Source organism: Panulirus ornatus, chromosome 16 (assembly GCF_036320965.1).
Source record: "Panulirus ornatus isolate Po-2019 chromosome 16, ASM3632096v1, whole genome shotgun sequence".
NCBI lineage: Eukaryota > Metazoa > Arthropoda > Malacostraca > Decapoda > Palinuridae > Panulirus > Panulirus ornatus.
In genome coordinates, this window is record NC_092239.1 from 46,623,612 (window position 1) to 46,646,970 (window position 23,359).

General features: G+C 40.8%; 1 protein-coding gene across 1 annotated transcript in view; it reads left to right on the forward strand.

Moving 5' to 3' along the window:
- LOC139753932 (probable glutamate receptor) overlaps positions 1–23,359 on the forward strand; it is a 116,635-nt gene that overhangs the window by 89,746 nt on the left and 3,530 nt on the right. The gene's annotated exons all lie outside the window — the stretch shown is intronic.

Consider the following 23,359-nt stretch of genomic DNA (forward strand, 5'->3'; position numbering starts at 1 on the left):
CCTTCAAAATACTCACCCCATCTCCATCTCACATCATTAGTACTTGTTATCACGTCCCCATTAGCCCCCTTCACTGAAGTTCCCATTTGCTCCATTGTCTTACGCACTTTATTTACCTCCTTCCAAAACATCTTTATTCTCCCTAAAATTTTATGATACTCTCCCACCCCAACGCTCATTTGCACTCTTTTTCACCTCTTGCACCTTTCTTCTTACCTCCTGCCTCTTTCTTTTTTACATATCCCACTCATTTGCGTTCTTTCCATTCAAAAATCGTCCAAATGCCGCTCTCTTCTCTGTCATTGATAATCTTACCTCTTAATCCCACCACTCATAACCCTTTCTAATCAACCCACCTCCCACTCTTCTCATGCCACAAGTATCTTTTGTTCAAACCATCACTGCTTCCCTAAATACATCCGACTCCTCCACCACTTCCCTTACCTCCTTTTTTCTCACCTTTTTCCATTCTGTACTCAGCCTCTTCTGGTACCTCCTCACACAAGTCTCCTTCTCAAAGTCACTTACTCTCACCACTCTCTTCACCCCAACATTCTCTCTTCACTTCGGAAAACCCCTACAAATCTTCACCTTCGCCTTCACAAGATAATTATCAGACACCCCTCTTTCGCGCACCTATCAATTAACACGTAATCCAGTAACGCTCTCTGGCCATCTCCCCTACTTACATAAGTATACTTATGTATGTCTCGCTTCTTAAACCAGGTATTCCCAATTACCAGTCCTTTTTCAGCACATAAATCTTCAAGCTCTTCACCATTTCCATTTTCAACACTGAACACTCCATGTATACCAATTATTCCCTCAACTGCTACATTACTCACCTTTGCATTCAAATCACCCATCACTATAACCCGGTCTCGTGCATGAAAACCACCAGCACACTCATTCAACTTCTCCCAAAACAATTGCCTCTCATGATCTTTCTTCTCATGCCAAGGTGCATATGCACCAATAATCACCCATCTCTCTCCATCAACTTTCAGTTTTATCTATATCAATCTAGAATTTACTTTCTTACACTCTATCACATACTCCCACCACTCCTATTTCAGGAGTAGTATTACTCCTTCACTTGCTCTTGTCCTCTCGCTAACCCCTGACTTTACTCCCAAGATATTCCCAAACCACTCTTCCCTTTACCCTTGAGCCTCGTTTCACTCAGAGCCAAAACATCCAGGTTCCTTTCCTCAAACATACTACCTATCTCTCCTTTTTTCTCATCTTGGTTACATACACATACATTTGGATACCCCAATCTGAGCCTTCGAGGAGGATGAGCACTCCCCGCGTGATTTCTTCTTCTGTTTCCCCTTTTAGAAAGTTAAAATACAAGGAGGAGAGGGTTTCTGGCAACCCGCTCCCGTCGCCTTTAGTCGCTTTCTACGACACGTGAGAAATGCGTTAGAAGTATTTATGGATCTGAAGAAGACATATGATAGAGTTGATAGAGATGCTCTATGGAAGGTATTAAGAATATATGGTGTGGGAGGCAAGTTGTAAGAAGCAGTGAAAAGTTTTTTTCGAGGATGTAAGGTATGTGTACGTGTTGGAAGAGAGGAAAGTGATTGGTTCTGAGTGAATCTCGCCGCGGACTTAACCATGGAAGCGGAAGTGAATAATAGGGTGGGGGAGGGGGCGAAAATTCTGGGAGCGTTGAAGAATGTTTGGAAGTCGAGAACACTATCTCGGAAAGCAAAAATGTGTATGTTTGAAGGAATAGTGGTTCCAACAATGTTGTATTGTTGCGAGGCGTGGGCTATGGATAGAGTTGTGCGAGGAGGGTAGATGTGCTGGAAATGAGATGTTTGAGGACAGTATGTGGTGTGAGGTGGTTTGTTCAAGTAAGTAATGTAAGGGTAAAAGAGATGTGTGGAAATAAAAGGAGCGTGGTTGAGGGAGCAAAAGAGGGTGTTTAAAAAATGGTTTGGTCACATGGAGAGAATGAGTGAGGAAAGATTGACCAAGAGGATAAATGTGTCAGAGGGTGAGGGAACGAGGAGAAGTGGGAGACCAAATTGGAGGTGGAAAGATGGAGTGAAAAAGATTTTGAGTGTTCGGAGCCTGAACATGCAGAAGAGTGAAAGGCGTGCAAGGGATAGAGTGAATTGGAACGATGTGGTATGCTGGGGTCGACATACTGTTAATGGATTGAACCAGGGCATGTGAAGCGTCTGTGGTAAACCATGGAAAGTTCTGTGGGGCCTGGATTTGGAAAGGGAGCTGTGGTTTCGGTGCATTATTACATGACAGCTAGAGACTGAGAGTGAAAGAATGTGGCCTTTGTTGTCTTTTCCTAGCGCTACCCCGCACACATGACGGGGGAGGGGGCTGTTATTCCATGTGTGGCGAGGTGGCGATGGGAATAAATAAAGGCAGACAGTATGAATTAAGTACATGTGTATACATATATGTGTCTGTGTGTTTATGTATGTGTGCATTGAGATGTATAGGTATGTATATTTGCGTGTCTGGACGTGTATGTATATACATGTGTATGTGGGTGGATTGGGCCATTTCTTTCGTCTGTTTCCTTGCGCTACCTCGCTAACGCGGGAGACAGCGAAAAGCAAAATAAATAAATTAATATATGTATATATACATATATATATATATATATATATATATATATATATATATATATATATATATATATATATATATATATATATATATATATATTTATGGAGAAAGCATATGATAGAGTTGATAGAGATGCTCTGTGGCAGGTATTAAGAATATATGGTGTGGGAGGCAAGTTGTTAGAAGCAGTGAAAAGTTTTTATCGAGGATTTTAGGCATGTGTACGTGTAGGAAGAGAGGAAAGTGATTGCTTCTCAGTGAATGTAGCTTTGCGGAAGGGTTGTGTGATGTCTCCATGGTTGTTTAATTTGTGTATGGATGGGGTTGTTAGGGAGGTGAATGCAAGAGTTTTGAAAAGAGGGGCAAGTATGAATTCTGTTGTGGATGAGAGAGCTTGGGAAGTGAGTCAGTTGTTGTTCGCTGATGATACAGCGCTGGTGGCTGATTCATGTGAGAAACTGTAGAAGCTGGTGACTGAGTTTGGTAAAGTCTGTGAAAGAAGAAAGTTAAGAGTAAATGTGAATAAGAGCAATGTTATTAGGTACATTAGGGTTGAGGGTCAAGTCAATTGGGAGGTAAGTTTGAATGGAGAAAAACTGGAGGAAGTAAAGTGTTTTAGATATCTGGGAGTGGATCTGGCAGCGGATGAAACCATGGAAGCGGAAGTGAATCATAGGGTGGGGGAGGGGGCGAAAATCCTGGGAGCCTTGAAGAATGTTTGGAAGTCGAGAACATTATCTCGGAAAGCAAAAATGGGTATGTTTGAAGGAATAGTGGTTCTAACAATGTTGTATGGTTGAGAGGCGTAGGCTATTAATAGAGATGTGCGCAGGAGGGTGGATGTGCTGGAAATTGAGATGTTTGAGGACAATGTGTGGTGTAAGGTGGTTTGATCGAGTAAGTAATGTAAGGGTAAGAGAGATGTGTGGAAATAAAAAGAGCGTGGTTGATAGAGCAGAAGAAGGTGTTTTGAAATGGTCTGGGCACATAGAGAGAATGAGTGAGGAAAGATTGATCAAGAGGATATATGTGTCGGAGGTGGAGGGAACGAGGAGAAGTGGGTGACCAAATTGGAGGTGAAAAGATGGAGTGAAAAAGATTTTGTGTGATCGGGGCCTGAACATGCAGGAGGGTGAAAGGCGGGCAATCAATAGAGTGAATTGGATCGATGTGGTATACCTGGGTTGACGTGCTGTCAGTGGATTGAATCAGGGCATATGAAGCGTCTGGGGTAAACCATGGAAAGTTGTGTGGGGCCTGGATGTGGAAAGGGAGCTGTGGTTTCGGGTATTGTTGCATGACAGCTGGAGACTGAGTGTGAACGAATGGGGCCTGTTGTCTTTTCCTAGCGGTACCTCGCACACATGAGGGGGGAGGGGGATGGTATTCCATGTGTGACGAGGTGGCGATGGGAATGAATAAAGGCAGACAGTGTGAATTGTGTGCATGGGTATATATGTATGTGTCTGTGTGTGTATATATATGTGTACATGAGATGTATAGGTATGTATGTTTGTATGTGTGGACGTGTATGTATACACATGTGTATGGGGGTGTGTTGGGCCATTTCTTTCGTCTGTTTCCTTGCGCTACCTCGCAAACGCGGGAGACAGCGACAAAGCAAAGTAAATATAAAAAACAAATGAATATATATATATATATATATATATATATATATATATATATATATATATATATATATATATATATATATATATATTTTTTTTTTTTTTTTTTTTCAAACTATTCGCCATTTCCCGCATTAGCGAGGTAGCGTTAAGAACAGAGGACTGGGCCTTTTTCGGAATATCCTAACCTGGCCCCCTCTGTTCCTTCTTTTGGAAAAAAAAAAAAAAAAAAAAAAAAAAAAAAACGAGACGGGAGGATTTCCAGCCCCCCCGCTCCCTCCCCTTTTAGTCGCCTTCTACGACACGCAGGGATTACGTGGGAAGTATTCTTAATCCCCTATCCCCAGGGATATATATATATATATATATATATATATATATATATATATATATATATATATATATATATATATATATATATATATATATATATATATATGTGAGAAATACTTAGAAATGCAAATGGATTTGTATGTAGCATTTATGGATCTGGAGAAGGCATATGATAGAGTTGATAGAGATGCTCTGTGGAAGGTATTAAGAATATATGGTGTGGGAGGCAAGTTGTTAGAAGCAGTGAAAAGTTTTTATCGAGGATGTAAGGCATATGTACATGTAGGAAGAGAGGAAAGTGATTGGTTCTCAGTGAATGTAGGTTTGCGGTAGGGGTGTGTGATGTCTCCATGGTTGTTTAATTTGTTTATGGATGGGGTTGTTAGGGAGGTAAATGCAAGAGTTTTGGAAAGAGGGTCAAGTATGAAGTCTGTTGGGGATGAGAGAGCTTGTGAAGTGAGTCAGTTGTTGTTCGCTGATGATACAGCGCTGGTGGCTGATTCATGTGAGAAACTGCAGAAGCTGGTGACGGAGTTTGGTAAAGTGTGTGGAAGAAGAAAGTTAAGAGTAAATGTGAATAAGAGCAAGGTTATTAGGTACAGTAGGGTTGAGGGTCAAGTCAATTGGGAGGTGAGTTTGAATGGAGAAAAACTGGAGGAAGTGAAGTGTTTTAGATATCTGGGAGTGGATCTGTCAGCGGATGGAACCATGGAAGCGGAAGTGGATCATAGGGTGGGGGAGGGGGCGAAAATTTTGGGAGCCTTGAAAAATGTGTGGAAGTCGAGAACATTATCCCGGAAAGCAAAAATGGGTATGTTTGAAGGAATAGTGGTTCCAACAATGTTGTATGGTTGCGAGGCGTGGGCTATGGATAGAGTTGTTCGCAGGAGGATGGATGTGCTGGAAATGAGATGTTTGAGGACAATGTGTGGTGTGAGGTGGTTTGATCGAGTAAGTAACGTAAGGGTAAGAGAGATGTGTGGAAATAAAAAGAGCGTGGTTGAGAGAGCAGAAGAGGGTGTTTTGAAATGGTTTGGGCACATGGAGAGAATGAGTGAGGAAAGATTGACCAAGAGGATATATGTGTCGGAGGTGGAGGGAACGAGGAGAAGAGGGAGACCAAATTGGAGGTGGAAAGATGGAGTGAAAAGGATTTTGTGTGATCGGGGCCTGAACATGCAGGAGGGTGAAAGGAGGGCAAGGAATAGAGTGAATTGGAGCGATGTGGTATACAGGGGTTGACGTGCTGTCAGTGGATTGAATTAAGGCATGTGAAGCGTCCGGGGTAAACCATGGAAAGCTGTGTAGGTATGTATATTTGCGTGTGTGGACGTGTGTATGTACATGTGTATGGGGGGGTTGGGCCATTTCTTTCGTCTGTTTCCTTGCGCTACCTCGCAAACGCGGGAGACAGCAACGAGGTATAAAAAAAAAAAAAATATATATATATATATATATATATATATATATATATATATATATATATATATATATATATATATATATATATATATATATATATATATATTTTTTTTTTTTTTTTTTTTTTTATACTTTGTCGCTGTCTCCCGCGTTTGCGAGGTAGCGCAAGGAAACAGACGAAAGAAATGGCCCAACCCCCCCCCCATACACATGTACATACACACGTCCACACACGCAAATATACATACCTACACAGCTTTCCATGGTTTACCCCAGACGCTTCACATGCCTTGCTTCAATCCACTGACAGCACGTCAACCCCTGTATACCACATGACTCCAATTCACTCTATTTCTTGCCCTCCTTTCACCCTCCTGCATGTTCAGGCCCCGATCACACAAAATCTTTTTCACTCCATCTTTCCACCTCCAATTTGGTCTCCCTCTTCTCCTCGTTCCCTCCACCTCCGACACATATATCCTCTTGGTCAATCTCTCCTCACTCATTCTCTCCATGTGCCCAAACCATTTCAAAACACCCTCTTCTGCTCTCTCGACCACGCTCTTTTTATTTCCACACATCTCTCTTACCCTTACGTTACTTACTCGATCAAACCACCTCACACCACACATTGTCCTCAAACATCTCATTTCCAGCACATCCATCCTCCTGCGCACATCTCTATCCATAGCCCACGCCTCGCAACCATACAGCATTGTTGGAACCACTATTCCCTCAAACATACCCATTTTTGCTTTCCGAGATAATGTTCTCGACTTCCACACATTTTTCAAGGCTCCCAAAATTTTCGCCCCCTCCCCCACCCTATGATCCACTTCCGCTTCCATGGTTCCATCCGCTGACAGATCCACTCCCAGATATCTAAAACACTTCACTTCCTCCAGTTTTTCTCCATTCAAACTCACCTCCCAATTGACTTGACCCTCACCCCTACTGTACCTAATAACCTTGCTCTTATTCACATTTACTCTCAACTTTCTTCTTCCACACACTTTACCAAACTCAGTCACCAGCTTCTGCAGTTTCTCACATGAATCAGCCACCAGCGCTGTATCATCAGCGAACAACAATTGACTCACTTCCCAAGCTCTCTCATCCCCAACAGACTTCATACTTGCCCCTCTTTCCAGGACTCTTGCATTTACCTCCCTTACAACCCCATCCATAAACAAATTAAACAACCATGGAGACATCACACACCCCTGCCGCAAACCTACATTCACTGAGAACCAATCACTTTCCTCTCTTCCTACACGTACACATGCCTTACATCCTCGATAAAAACTTTTCACTGCTTCTAACAACTTGCCTCCCACACCATATATTCTTAATACCTTCCACAGAGCATCTCTATCAACTCTATCATATGCCTTCTCCAGATCCATAAATGCTACATACAAATCCATTTGCTTTTCTAAGTATTTCTCACATACATTCTTCAAAGCAAACACCTGATCCACACATCCTCTACCACTTCTGAAACCGCACTGCTCTTCCCCAATCTGATGCTCTGTACATGCCTTCACCCTCTCAATCAATACCCTCCCATATAATTTACCAGGAATACTCAACAAACTTATACCTCTGTAATTTGAGCACTCACTCTTTTCCCCTTTGCCTTTGTACAATGGCACTATGCACGCATTCCGCCAATCCTCAGGCACCTCACCATGAGTCATACATACATTAAATAACCTTACCAACCAGTCAACAATACAGTCACCCCCTTTCTTAATAAATTCCACTGCAATACCATCCAAACCTGCTGCCTTGCCGGCTTTCATCTTCCGCAAAGCTTTTACTACCTCTTCTCTGTTTACCAAATCATTTTCCCTAACCCTCTCACTTTGCACACCACCTCGACCAAAACACCCTATATCTGCCACTCTGTCATCAGACACATTCAACAAACCTTCAAAATACTCATTCCATCTCCTTCTCACATCACCGCTACTTGTTATCACCTCCCCATTTACGCCCTTCACTGAAGTTCCCATTTGCTCCCTTGTCTTACGCACCCTATTTACCTCCTTCCAGAACATCTTTTTATTCTCCCTAAAATTTACTGATAGTCTCTCACCCCAACTCTCATTTGCCCTTTTTTTCACCTCTTGCACCTTTCTCTTGACCTCCTGTCTCTTTCTTTTATACTTCTCCCACTCAATTGCATTTTTTCCCTGCAAAAATCGTCCAAATGCCTCTCTCTTCTCTTTCACTAATACTCTTACTTCTTCATCCCACCACTCACTACCCTTTCTAAACAGCCCACCTCCCACTCTTCTCATGCCACAAGCATCTTTTGCGCAATCCATCACTGATTCCCTAAATACATCCCATTCCTCCCCGACTCCCCTTACTTCCATTGTTCTCACCTTTTTCCATATATATATATATATGTACAGACATATGCATATATAAACATGTACATAATTCATACTTGCTGCCCATATACATTCCCGGTGCCACCGAACTACACATGACATGACAACCCCCTCCCCTGCATGCGCGCGAGGTCGTGCTTGGAAAAGACAACAACGGCTATATTCGTTCACACTTACTCTCTAGCTGCCATGTATAATGCACTGAAACCACAGCTCCCTTTCCACATCCAGGCCCCACTGAACTTTCAAATCCCGTGGTCCAATCCATTGACAGCTCATCGACCTTGGTACGCCAGATCGTTCTAATTCTCTCTATTCCTTGCAGACCTTTCACCTTTCTGCGTGTTTAGGCCCCGGACCGCTAATAACCACTTTTACTGTATCCAATTTGATCTCCCACTTCTCTTTCCCTCCTTGTCTGACATATATATCCTTTGTCAATCTTTCCTCACGCGTTCTCTCCATGTGGCCAAACCATCTCAAAACACCTTCTTCTGCTCTCCCAACCAGACTCTTTTATTACCCCACATCTCTGTTACCCTTTCATTTGTTCCTCGAACAAACCACCTCACACCACATATTGTCCTCAAACATTTCATATCCAACATATCCACCCTCCTCCACACATGCCTTATCTGCCTCGTAACCATATAACATTGTTGGAACCACTATTTCTTCAAACATACCCATACTTGCTCTCCGAGATAACGGTCTCTCCTTCCACTCATTCTTTAACACTCCCAGTACCTTTGCCCCTTTCCCCACCCTGTGACTCACTTCCGCCTCCATGGCTCTATCTGCTGCTAAATCTACTCCCAGATATCTAACACACTTTACTTCCTCCAGTTTTTATCTATTCAAACTTACCTCCCAATTAACTTGTCCCTTAACCCTATTGTATCTAATAACCTTACTCTTATTCACATTTACTCTCAGCTTTCTTTTTTTCACACATTACCAAACTCAGTCACCAACTTCTGTAGTTTCTCACCCGAGTCTTCCACCAGCGATGTATATCAGCGAACAACAATTGTCTCACTTTCCAAGCCCTCTCATCCACAACAGACTGCATAGTTGACTTTCTCTCCAAAACTGTTGCATTCACCTCCCTAACAACCAACTATGGAGACATTACTCACCTCAGCCGCAAATCGACATTCACTGGGAACCAATCACTTTCTTCTCCTCCTACTCGTACACATACCTTACATCATTGATAAAAACTTTTCACTGCTTCCAGCAAATTACCTCTCACATCGTATACTCTTAATACCTTCCACAGAGCATCTCTATCAAATCTACCATACACTTTCTCTAGATTCATAAAAGCTACATACAAATCCATTTGTTTTTCTTAGTATTTTTCGCATACATTTTTCAAAGCAAACACCTGATCCACACATCCTCTACCACTTTTGAAGCCTCATTGCTCTTCCCCAATTTGATGCTTTGTACACGCCTTCACCCTCTCAATCAATACCTCCCATCTAATTTCCCGGGAATACTCGATAAACTTATACCTCTGTAATTTAATACTTACTTCTATCCCCTTTGCCAATGTACAATGGCACTATGCATGCATTCCGCCAATACTCAGACACTTCGCCACGAACCATACATACATTGAATATCCATGCAAGCCCATCAACAACATAGTCATTACCTTTTTGAATGTATATCTATGTATTTTTATTATACTTAACCGCCGTCTCCAGCGTTAACGAGGTAGCGCAAGAAACAGACGAGGAATGGCCCAACCCACCCAAATACACATGCATATACATAAACTCCCACACACGCTCATATACATACATATACATTTCTACTATACACACACACACATATATATACACAGATATATACATATATAAACTTGTGTATATCCATACTTGCTTCCTTCATCCATTCTCGTCGCCACCCCTCCACACACGATATAGTATTACCCCCCCTCCCTCCCCCCTCCCCCTCCCTCCTCCCCTCCAGCGAGGCAGCGCCAGGAACAGTAAAAAAAAACCATATTCGTTTACACTCAGTCTCTAGCTGTCATGTGTAATGCACCGAAACCTCAGCTCCCCTTCCACAACCAGGCTCCAAAAACCTTTCTCTGGTTTGCCCCAGACTTTTCATATGCCCCGATTGAGTCTACTGACAGCACGTCAATCCCGATATACCACAACGATCCAGTAAACTCCGTTCCTTGCACGACTTTCACCTTCCTGTAGGTTCAGGCCCCAATCGCTCAAAATCTTTTTCATTATTCTTTCACCTCCAATTTGGTCTCCCGCTTCTTCCCTCCACTTGTGACACATATATTCTCTTTGTAAATATTTGCTCACTCTTTATCTCCATGTGTACAAACCATTTCAATAAACCTTTTTCTCCTCTCTGACCCATATTCTTTTTATTACCACACATCTCCCTTACCCTTTCATTACTTACTCGATCAAACCACCTCACGCCACATATTGTCCTCATATATTTCAATTCCAACACATCCACCCGCCTCTGCACAACCCTATCTTTAGCCCATGCCTCGCAACCATATAACATCATTGGAACCACTATTCCTTCAAACATACCCATTTTTACTCTCCGAGATAACATTCTCGCCTCCCACATATTTTTCAACGCCCCCAGAATCTTCGCTCCTTCCCCCATCCTCTGACTCACCTCCGCTTCCATGGTTCCAACCACTGCTAAGTCTCCTCCCAGATGTCTAAAACACTGCACTTCCTCCTTTCTCTATCCATTCAAACTTACTTCCCAGGTAACATGTTCGTCAACCATACTGAACCTAATAATTTTGCTCGTATTCACATTTTCTCGCAACTTTCTTCTTTCACACGCTTTGCCAAACTCAGTTACCAACTTTCGCAGTTTCTCACCCAAATCAGCCACCAGCGCTCTGTCATTAGCAAACAACAACTGACCCACTTCCTAAGCCCTCTCATCCACAACACACTGCATACTTGCCCCTCTGTCAAAAACTCTTGCATTCATCTCCCAAGCCACCCCATCCACAAACAAATTAAACATTCATGGAGACATCACACAACCCTGCCGCAAAACGACTTTCACTGGGAACCAATCACTTTCCTCTCTTCTTACTCGTAGACATGCCTTGCATCCTTGGTAAAAGCCTTTCACTGCATCTAGCAACTTACCTCCCGCTCCATATACTCTTAAAATCTCCCACAAATCATCTCTATCCGCCCTATCATATGCCTTCTCCAGATCCATAAATGCTACATACGAATCCATCTGTTTTTCTAAATATTTCTCATATACACTATTCAAAACAAACACCTGATCCACACATCCTCTGCCACTTCTGAAACCACAATGCTCTTCCCCAATCTGATACTCTGTATATGTCTCCACCCTCTTTACCGATACCCTCACATATAATTTCCTAGGAATACTCGACAAACTTATGCCTATGTAATTTGAACACTCACCTTTATCCTCTTTTCCTTTGTACAGTGACACTATACATGCATTCCACTAATCTTCAGGTACTTCCCCATCATCCAGACATACATTGAATATCGCTGCCAGGCAATCAACAACACAGTCACCCTCTTTTCTCTTTAAATTCCACTGCAATGCCCTCCAAATCTGCCTTCTTGCCGGCTTTCATCTTCCGCAAAGCTTTCACTACCTCTACTCTGTTCGCCAAAATATTATCCCTGACCCTCTCACTTTGCACCCCACCGTCCAAAACACCCTATATCTGCAACTCTATCATCAAACACATTCAACAAACCTTCAATATATTCATTCCATCTCCTTCTCACTTCATCACTACTTGTTATTACTTCCCATTTGCCCCCTTCACCGATGTTCCCATTCGTTCTCTTGTCTTGCGCACTTTATCTAGCTCCTTCCAGAACATCTTCTTATTCTCCCTGAGATCTAATATACTCTCTGACCCCAATTCTCATTTCCCCTCTTTTTCACCTCTTTTATCTTTCTCTTAACCTCCTGCCACTTTCTTTTATACATATACCAGTCATTTGCACTATATCCCTGCAAAAATCGTCCAAACGCCTCTCGCTTCTCTTTTACAAACAATCTTACCTCTTTATCCATCCATTCACTACCCTTTCTAATCTGCCACCCTCCCGCCTTTCTCATACTACGTGCATCTTTTGCGCAAAATATCACTGCTACCCTAAATAATCTCATTCCTCCCTCACTCCCCTTACGTGATTTGTTTTCACCTTTTGACATTCTGCACTTAATTTTTCTAGGTATTTCCTCACATAAATCTTTCCAACCTCACTTATGCTAACCACTCTCTTCACCCCAACATTCTCTCTTCTTTTCTGATAACCTCTACAAATCTTCACCTTCGCCTCCAGAAGATAGTGATCACACATCCCTTTAGCTGCGCCTTTCAGCATATTAAGGTCCAAAAGTTTCTCTTTTACTCGCCTATCAATCATCATGCAATCCAATAATCCAATATCTTTCTTTTTAAACCAGGTATTCCAAATCACCAGTCCTTTTTCAGCACACAAATACAAAAGTTTTTCACCATTCCCATTTACAACACCGAACACCCTATGTATACCAATTATATCCTCTACTACCACATTACTAATCTTTACATTCAAATCACCCATCATTATAACACGGTCTCGTGCATCAAAGCTGCTAATACACTCACTCAGTTCCTCCCCAAATACTTGCTTTTCATGATCTTTCTTCTCATTACCAGGTGAATAGGTACCAATAATCGCCCATCTCTCCATCCACTTTCAATTTTACCCATATCAATTTAGAGTTTACTTTCTTACATTCTATCACATATTCCCACAACTCTTGCTTCAGGAGTGCTACTCCTTCCTTTGCTCTTGTCCTCTCACTAACTTTACTCCCAAAACAGTACCAAACGACTCTTCCCCCCTACCCTCGAGCTTTCTTTCACTTAGAGCTAAAACATCAATGTTTCTTTCCTCAAACATACTACATATCTCTCCTTTTATCTCATCTTGGTTACATCTACACAGATTTAGACACCCCAATCTGAGCTGACGAGGAGGATGAGCATTCCTTGTATGACTCGGTCTTCTGTTTCCCCTTTTAGAAAATTAGAATACAAGGAGGGGAGGGTTTCTAGCCACTATTCCCATCCCCTTTAATTGCCTCCTATGACACCCGCGGAATACGTGTGAAGTATTCTCGCTACCCTATTATATATACATATGTACATATTGGAAAGGATCACAATTTTGCGCGTGATCAAGATATTCCTATGAGTCCACGGGGAAAATGAAACACGAAAAGTTCCCAAGTGCACTTTCGTGTAATAATCACATCATCAGGGGAAACACAAGAGAGGAATATAACATTCAGTTGATATACATCGAAGAGACGAAGCTAGGACGCCATTTGGTAAACATGTTTACCAAATGGCGTCCTAGCTTCGTCTCTTCGATGTATATCAACTGAATGTTATATTCCTCTCTTGTGTTTCCCCTGATGATGTGATTATTACACGAAAGTGCACTTGAGAACTTTTCGTGTTTCATTTTCCCCGTGGACTCATAGGAATATATATATATATATATATATATATATATATATATATATATATATATATATATATATATATATATATATATATATATATATATATATATATATATATATATATATATATATATATATATATATATATATATACATATATATATATATATATATATATATATATATATATATATATATATATATATATATATATATATATATATATATATATATATATATATATATATATATATATATATATATATATATATATATATATATATATATATATATATATATATATATATATATGTATATATATATATATATATATATATATATATATATATATATATATATATATATATATATATATATATATATATATATATATATATATATATATATATATATATATATATATATATATATATATATATATATATATATATATGGTTGTTTAATTTGTTTATGGATGGGGTTGTTAGGGAGGTGATGCAAGAGTTTTGGAAAGAGGAGCAAGTATGCAGTCTGTTGTGGATCAGAGAGCTTGGGAAGTGAGTCAGTTGTTGTTCGCTGATGATACAGCGCTGGTGGCTGATTCATGTGAGAAACTGCAGAAGCTGGTGAGTGAGTTTGGTAAAGTATGTGAAAGAAGAAAGTTAAGAGTAAATGTGAATAAGAGCAAGGTTATTAGGTACAGTAGGTTTGAGGGTCAAGTCAGTTGGGAGGTAAGTTTGAATGGAGAAAAACTGGAGGAAGTAAAGTGTTTTAGATATCTGGGAGTGGATCTGGCACCGGAGGGAACCATGGAAGCGGAAGTGAATCATAGGGTGTGGGAGAGGGCGAAAATTCTGGGAGCCTTGAAGAATGTTTGGAAGTCGAGAACATTATCTCCGAAAGCAAAATTGGGTATGTTTGAAGGAATACTGGTTCCAACAATGTTCTATGGTTGCGAGGCGTGGGCTATGGATAGAGTTATGCGCAGGAGGGTGGATGTGCTAGAAATGAGATGTTTGAGGACAATGTGTGGTGTGAGGTGGTTTGATCGAGTAAGTAACGTAAGGGTAAGAGAGATGTGTGGAAATAAAAAGAGCGTGGTTGAGAGAGCAGAAGAGGGTGTTTTGAAATGGTTTTGGCACATGGAGAGAATGAGTGAGGAAAGATTGACCAAGAGGATATATGTGTCGGAGGTGGAGGGAACGAGGAGAAGAGGGAGACCAAATTGGAGGTGGAGAGATGGAGTGAAAAAGATTTTGTGTGATCGGGGCCTGAACATGCAGGAGGGTGAAAGGAGGGCAAGGAATAGAGTGAATTGGAGCGATGTGGTATACCGGGGTTGACGTGCTGTCAGTGGATTGAATCAAGGTATGTGAAGCGTCTGGGGTAAACCATGGAAAGCTGTGTAGGTATGTATATTTGCGTGTGTGGACGTATGTATATACATGTGTATGGGGGTGGGTTGGGCCATTTCTTTCGTCTGTTTCCTTGCGCTACCTCGCAAACGCGGGAGACAGCGACAAAGCAAAAAAAAAAATATATATATATACTTTATTTATAATTTGTTTTATTTTCTTTGTCGCTGTCTCCCGCGTTAGCGAGGTAGCGCAAGGAAACAGACGAAAGAATGGCCCAACCCACCCACATACACATGTATATATATACACGTCCACACACGTAAATATACATACCTATACATCTCAATGTATTCATATATATACACACAGAGACATATACATATATACACATGTACATAATTCATATTGTCTGCCTTTATTTATTCCCACCGCCACCTCGCCACACATGTAATAACAACCCCCTTCCCCCTCATGTGTGCGAGCTAGCGTTAGGAAAAGACAATAAAGGCCACATTCGTTCACACTCATTCTCTAGCTGTCATGTAATAATGCACCGAAACCACAGCTCCCTTTCCATATTAAGGCCCCACACAACTCTCCCTGGTTTACCCCAGACCCTTCACATGCCCTGGCTCAATCCAACACTATTACACCACGTCGACCCCGGTATAACACATCGTTCCTTTCACTCTATTCCTTACACGCCTTTCACCCTCCTGCATGTTCAGGCTCCGATCACTCAAATCTTTTTCACTCCATCTTTCCACCTCCAATTTGGTCTCCCACTTCTCCTCGCTCCCTCCACCTTTGACACATATATCCTCATAGTCAATCCTTATTCCTCACTCATTCTCTACATGTGACCAAATCATTTAAACACACCCTCCTCTGCTCTCTCAACAAAAACTCTTTTATTTCCCACACATCTCTCTTACCCTTACATTACTTACTCGATCAAACCACCTCACATCACATATTGTCCTCAAACATCTCATTTCGAGCATATCCACCCTCCTGCGCACAACTCTCTCCATAGCCTACGCCTCGCAACCATAGAACATTGTTGGAACCACTATTCCTTCAAACATACCCATTTTTGCTTTCCGAGATAATATTCTCGACTTCCAAACATTCTTCAAGGCTCCAGAATTCTCGCCCCCTCCCCCACCGTATGATTCACTTCCGCTTCCATGGTTCCATCCGCTGCCAGATCCACTCCCAGATATCTAAAACACTTTACTTCCTCCAGTTTTTCTCCATTAAAACTTACCTCCCAATTGACTTGACCCTCAACATTACTGTACCTAATATATATATATATATATATATATATATATATATATATATATATATATATATATATATATATATATATATATATATGTATATATTGCTTTGTCGCTATCTCCCGCGTTTTCGAGGTAGCGCAAGGAAACAGACGAAACAGATGGCCCAACCCACCCCCATACACATGTATATACATACGTCCACACACGCAAATATACATACGAGGTAGCGCTAGGAAAAGATAACAAAGGCCCCATTCGTTCAGACTCAGTCTCCAGCTGTCATGCAATAATGCCCGAAACCACTGCTCCCTTCCCACATCCAGGCCCCACACAACTTTCCATGGTTTACCCAGACCCTTCACATGCCCTGATTCAATCCACTGATAGCACGTCAACCCCGGTATACCACATCGATCCAATTCACTCTATTCCTTGCCCTCCTTTCACCCTCCTGCATGTTTAGACCCCGATCACACAAAATCTTTTTCGCTCCATCTTTCCACCTCAAATTTGTTCTCCCACTTCTCCTCGATCCCTCCACCTCAGATACATATATCCTCTTGGTCAATCTTTCCTCACTCATTCTCTCCATGTGCCCAAACAATTTCAAAACACCCTCTTCTGCTCTCTCAGCCACGCTCTTTTTACTTCCACACATCTCTCTTACCCTTCCGTTACTTACTCGATCAAACCACCTCACACCACACATTGTCCTCAAACATCTCATTTCCAGCACATCCATCCTCCTGCGCACAACTCTATCCATAGCCCAGCCTCGGAACCATATAACATTGTTGGAAGCACTATTCCTTCAAACATACCCATTTTTGCTTTCCGAGATAATGTTCTCGACTTCACACATTCTTCAAGGCTCCCAGGATTTTCGCCCCCTCCCCCACCCTATGACCCAATTACGCTTCCATGGTTCCATCCGCTGCCAGATCCACTCCCAGATATCTAAAACACTTTACTTCCTCCAGTTTTTCTCCATTCAAACTTACCTCCCAATTGACTTGACCCTCAACCCTACTGTACCTAATTACCTTGCTCTTATTCACATTTACTCTTAACTTTCTTCTTTCACACACTTTACCAAACTCAGTCACCAGCTTCTGCAGTTTCTCACATGAATCAGCCACCAGCGCTGTATCATCACCGAACAAAAACTGACTAACTTCCCAAGCTCTCTCATCCCCAACAGACTTCATATTTGCCCCTCTTTCCAAAACTATTGCATTCACCTCCCTAACAACCCCATCCATAAACAAATTAAACAACCATGGAGACATCACACACCCCTACCGGTAACATATATTCACTGAGAACCAATCACTCTCCTCTCTTCCTACACGTACACATGCCTTACATCCTCGATAAAAACTTTTCACTGCTTCTAACAACTTGCCTCCCACACCATATATTCTTAATACCTTCCACAGACCATCTCTATCAACTCTATCATATGCCTTCTCCAGATCCATAAATGCTACATACAAATCCATTTCCTTTTCTAAGTATTTCTCACATACATTCTTCAAAGCAAACACCTGATCCACACATCCTCTACCACTTCTGAAACCACACTGCTCTTCCCCAATCTGATGCTCTGTACATGCCTTCACCCTCTCAATCAATACCCTCCCATATAATTTACCAGGAATACTCAACAAACTTATACCTCTGTAATTTGAGCACTCACTCTTATCGCCTTTGCCTTTGTACAATGGCACTATGCACGCATTCCGCCAATCCTCAGGCACCTCACCATGAGTCATACATACATTAAATAACCTTACCAACCAGTTAATAATACAGTAACCCCCTATTTTAATAATTTCCACTGCAATACCATCCAAACCTGCTGCCTTGCCGGCTTTCATCTTCCGTAAAGCTTTTACTACCTCTTCTCTGTTTACCAAATCATTTTCCCTATATATATAGAAAATACATATATAATTATACATATATAAGTATATATATGTACATCTATTTATTCATTTTGCTTTGTCGCTGTCTCCCGCGTTAGCGAGATAGCGCAAGGAAACACACGAAAGAAAAATTGCCCAACCCACCCACATACACATGTATATACATACACGTCCACACACGCTAATATACATACCTATACATCTCAACGTATACATATATATACATACACAGACATATACATATCTACATATGTTCATAATTCATACTGTCTGCCATTATTCACTCCCATCGCCAACCCGCTCCACATCAAATAACAAACCCCTCCCGACAAATGTGCGCGAGGTAACGCTAGGAAAAGACAACAAAGGCCACATTCGTTCACACTCACTCTCTAGCTGTCATGTAATAATGCACCGAAACAACAGCTCCCTTTCCACATCCAGGTCCCACAGAACTTTCCATGGTTTACCCCAGACGCTTCACATGTCCATCAACAGCACCTCGACACCGGTATACCACATCGCTCCAATTCACTCTATTCCTTGCACGCCTTTCACCCTCCTGCATGTTCAGGCCCCGATCACTCAAAATCTTTTTCACTCCATCTTTCCACCTCCAATTTGGTCTCCCACATCTCGTTCCCTCGACCTCTGACACATATATCTTCACCCCCTCCCCCGCCCTATGATCCACTTCCGCTTCCATGGTTCCATCCGCTTCCAAAACCACTCCTAGATATCTAAAACACTTCACTCCCTTCAGCTTTTGTCCATTCAAACTTACCTTCTAATTGACTTGTCCCTCAACCATACCGTACTTAATAACCTTCCTCTTATTCACATTTACTCTAAACTTTTTTCTTTCACACACTTTACCAAACTCAGTCACCAGCTTCTGCAGTTGGTCACACGAATCAGCCACCAGCGCTATATCATCAGCGAACGACAACTGACTCACTTCCCAAGCTCTCTCATCCACGACAGACTGCATACTTGCCCATCTTTCAAAAAGTCTTGCATTTACCTCCCTAATGACCCCATCCATAAACAAATTAACCAACCACGGAGACATCACACACTCCTGCCGCAAACCTACATTCACTGAGAACCAATCACTTCCCTCTCTTCCTACACATACACATGCCTTACCTGCTCGATGAAACTTTTCACTACTTCTAACAACTTGCCTCCTACACCATATATTCTTAATACCTTCCACAGAGCATCTCTATCAACTCTATCATATGCCTTCTCCAGATCCATAAATGCCACATACAAATCCATTTGCTTTTCTAGGTATTTCGCCCATACATTCTTCAAAGCAAATACCTCATCCACACATCCTCTTCCACTTCTGAAACAACACTGCTCCTCCCCAATCTGATGCTCTGTACATGCCTTCACCCTCTCAGTCAATACGGTCCCCTATAATTTCCCACCAATACTAAACAAACTTATACCTCTATAATTTGGGCACTCACTTTTATCCCCTTTGCCTTCGTACAATGTCACTATACAAGTATTCCGCCAATCCTCAGGCATCTCACCATGAGACATACATACATTAAATAACCTTACCAACCAGTCAACAATACAGTCACCCTCTTTTTTAATAAATTTTACTGCGATAGATATCATCCAAACCCGCTGCCTTGCCGGCTTTCATCTTCCGCAAAGCTTTTACTACCTCTTCTCTCTTTACCAAATCATTTTTCCTAACCCTCTGACTTTGCACACCACCTCGACCAAAACACCCTATATATGCCACTTTATCATCAAACACATTCAATAAACCTACAAAATAATCACTCCATATCCTTCTCACATCACCATTACTTGTTATCACCTTCCCATTAGCCCCCTTCACTGAAGTTCCCATTTGCTCCCTTGTCTTACTCACTTTCTTTACCTCCTTCCAAAACATCTTTTTACTCTCCCTGAAATTTAATGATACTCTCTCACTCCAACTCTCATTTGTCCTCTTTTTCTCCTCTTGCACCTTTTACTTAACCTCCTGCCTCTTTCCTTTATTCATCTCCCACTCATTTGCATTATTTCCCTGCAAAAATCGCCCAAATGCCTCTCTCTTCTCTTTCACTAATAATCTTCCTTCTTCATCTCTCCACTAACCGTCATTTCCAATCTGCCCACCTCCCACGCTTCTCATGCCACAAGCATCTTTTGCTCAAGCCATCACTGCTTTCCTAAATACATCCCATTCCTGCTCCACTCTCCTTACCTACTTTGTTCTCACCTTTTTCCATTCTGTACTCAGTGTCTCCAGGTACTTCCTCACACAAGTCTCCTTCCCAAGCGCACTTACTCTCACCACTCTTCTCACCCTAACATTCTCTCTTCTCTTCTGAAAGCCTGTACAAATCTTCACCTTCGCCTCCACAAGATAATGATCAGACATCCCTCCAGTTGCACCTCTCAGCACATTAACATCCAAAAGTCTCTCTTTAGCTCGCCTATTAATTAACACGTAATCCAATGATGCTCTCTGGCCATCTCTCCTACTTACATACGTATACTTATGTACATCTCTCTTTTTAAACCAGGTATTCTCAATCAACAGTCCTTTTTCAGCACATAAATCTACAAGCTCTTCACCATTTCCATTTACAGCACTGTAAACCAATTATTCCCTCAACTGCCTCATTACTCACCTTTGCATTCAAAACACCCATCACTATAACCCGGTCTCTTGCATGAAAACTACTAACATACTCAGCTGCTCCCAAAACACTTGCCTCTCATGATCTTTCTTCTCATGCCCAGGTGCATATGCACCAATAATCACCCATCTCACTCCATTAACTTTCAGTTTTACCCATATCAATCTAGAGTTTACTTTCTCACACACTATCAGAAACTCCCACTACTCCTGTGCCAGGAGTAGTGCTACTCCTTCCCTTTCACTTGTCCTCTCACTAACCCCTGACTTTACACTCAAGACATTTCCAAACCACTCTTCCCCTTTACCCTTGAGCTTCGTTTCACTCAGGGCCAAAACATCCAGGCTCCTTTCCTCAAACATACTACCTCTCTCCTTTTTTCTCATCTTGGTTACATCCACACACATTTAGACACCCCAATCTGAGCCTTCGAGGAGGATGAGCACTCCCGCATGATCAAGATATTCCTGTGAGTCCACAGGGAAAATGAAACACGATAAGTTCCCAATTGCAGTTTCATGTAATAATCACATCATCATGGGAGACACAAAAGAGAAATATAACATTCAATAGATATACAATACAGAGACTTAGCCAGGACGCTTTTTGGTAAACATGCGATTGTCCTCGACAGACAACTAGCGTATGATAAACTATTATGTGGACAAGTAGGTGAATTGTTTAGAAATTTTATAAACAATGTAATTATCCAATTCATATAGACCATCAATAATATTAAGATTATAATTCTTTATGTATTTAATCTTAGAAGATTCAATGATGTTTCTCGAGGTACTGGAGTTAGAGTTAATAACTGAGGTGTCATTACTCCAGTCATTACAATGATCATAGTTTTTAACGTGATTAAACAAGGCATTTGATTCTTGTACCGTTCTTATACTACCTTCATGTTGCATTAGTCTAGCAGAAAGGTCCTTACCAGTCTGTCCCAACATCAAACTTATCAAAATTTCTACATGGCGCTTTATCGATGCACCCATTAGAATTTTCTTTTGAGTTCCTGATTAAGATATTCTTTATAGTATTATTGCTGCTGAAGGCAACCTTTACATTAAAGGATTTAAGGAATATGGGAATTATAGTAAAATCATTATCAAATGGGACAACTAAAAGATTCTTTGTGTCAATAGGAGGTTTGGGCTCAACTCTATAACATAATTTTTTTGCCAACTTAAGGGATTTACCAATGAAATATCTAGGGTACTTTAACTTAGACCCAATAGAATATATTGTCTTAAACGCATCATCAATAAACTCTGGAATGCAAATACGTAATGCCCTAAAAAACATATATTGAAATTTTGATATTTTAACTCTGTCATGTTGAGATGAGTAATAATGGATATATGAGCATACATTGATAGGTTTTCTGTATATGCTAAAATTAAACTTGCTTCCTTGCCTATGGATCATGCAATTTAGAAATTGTAACATACCATAATTTTAATTTTCTACAGTGAATTTGATGGAAGATAACCAGATTGTTAAGTGAGGGGAGAAATGTTAGTAAATTCTTATTTGTTGGCCAAACACAAAGAACATCATCTACATACCTATACCAAACTGCATTATAAGTTAAGATATCCTTTAGCAAATTTTTTTCAAAAAAGATAGATAATTAGTTTTGTCGACAATCACAACGGTGTTAGCCTTATCTGCTTTAGTAATATGTATATTCTAGTCCTTTTTCAAGATGTTAATAGCTCTTATAAATCATTTAAGGGCATATAAAGATTACTTAATACAGGTGAAGGAGAATTATCCATTGCCATACCAAATTTTTTAGCATAATAATCTCCTTGGATTGAAATACACAGTCTTTTATACACAATTTTATTAGTTCAATGAAAACAGACTTTGAAATAGGTAAATGAATATCATCCAAGACATCAAATAGATATTCTAAAAGGTCATCAACTGGAACTTTTGTGAAAAGTGAGGAAACATCAAAGCTAACAAGTTTGAAATGAAAATTAACATTGATTTTTAAGTTTGTTAACGAAATCTACATTGTTCATGATATCAGAATTTAATATCTTACCCACCAAAGGGCTTGATAATGAAACTAACTATTTTGACAATTTATATGTGATGGAGCCTACTGAACCCACTATAGGTCTTGCTGGAAAATTCTGTTTATGTGTTTTGATAAGTACAT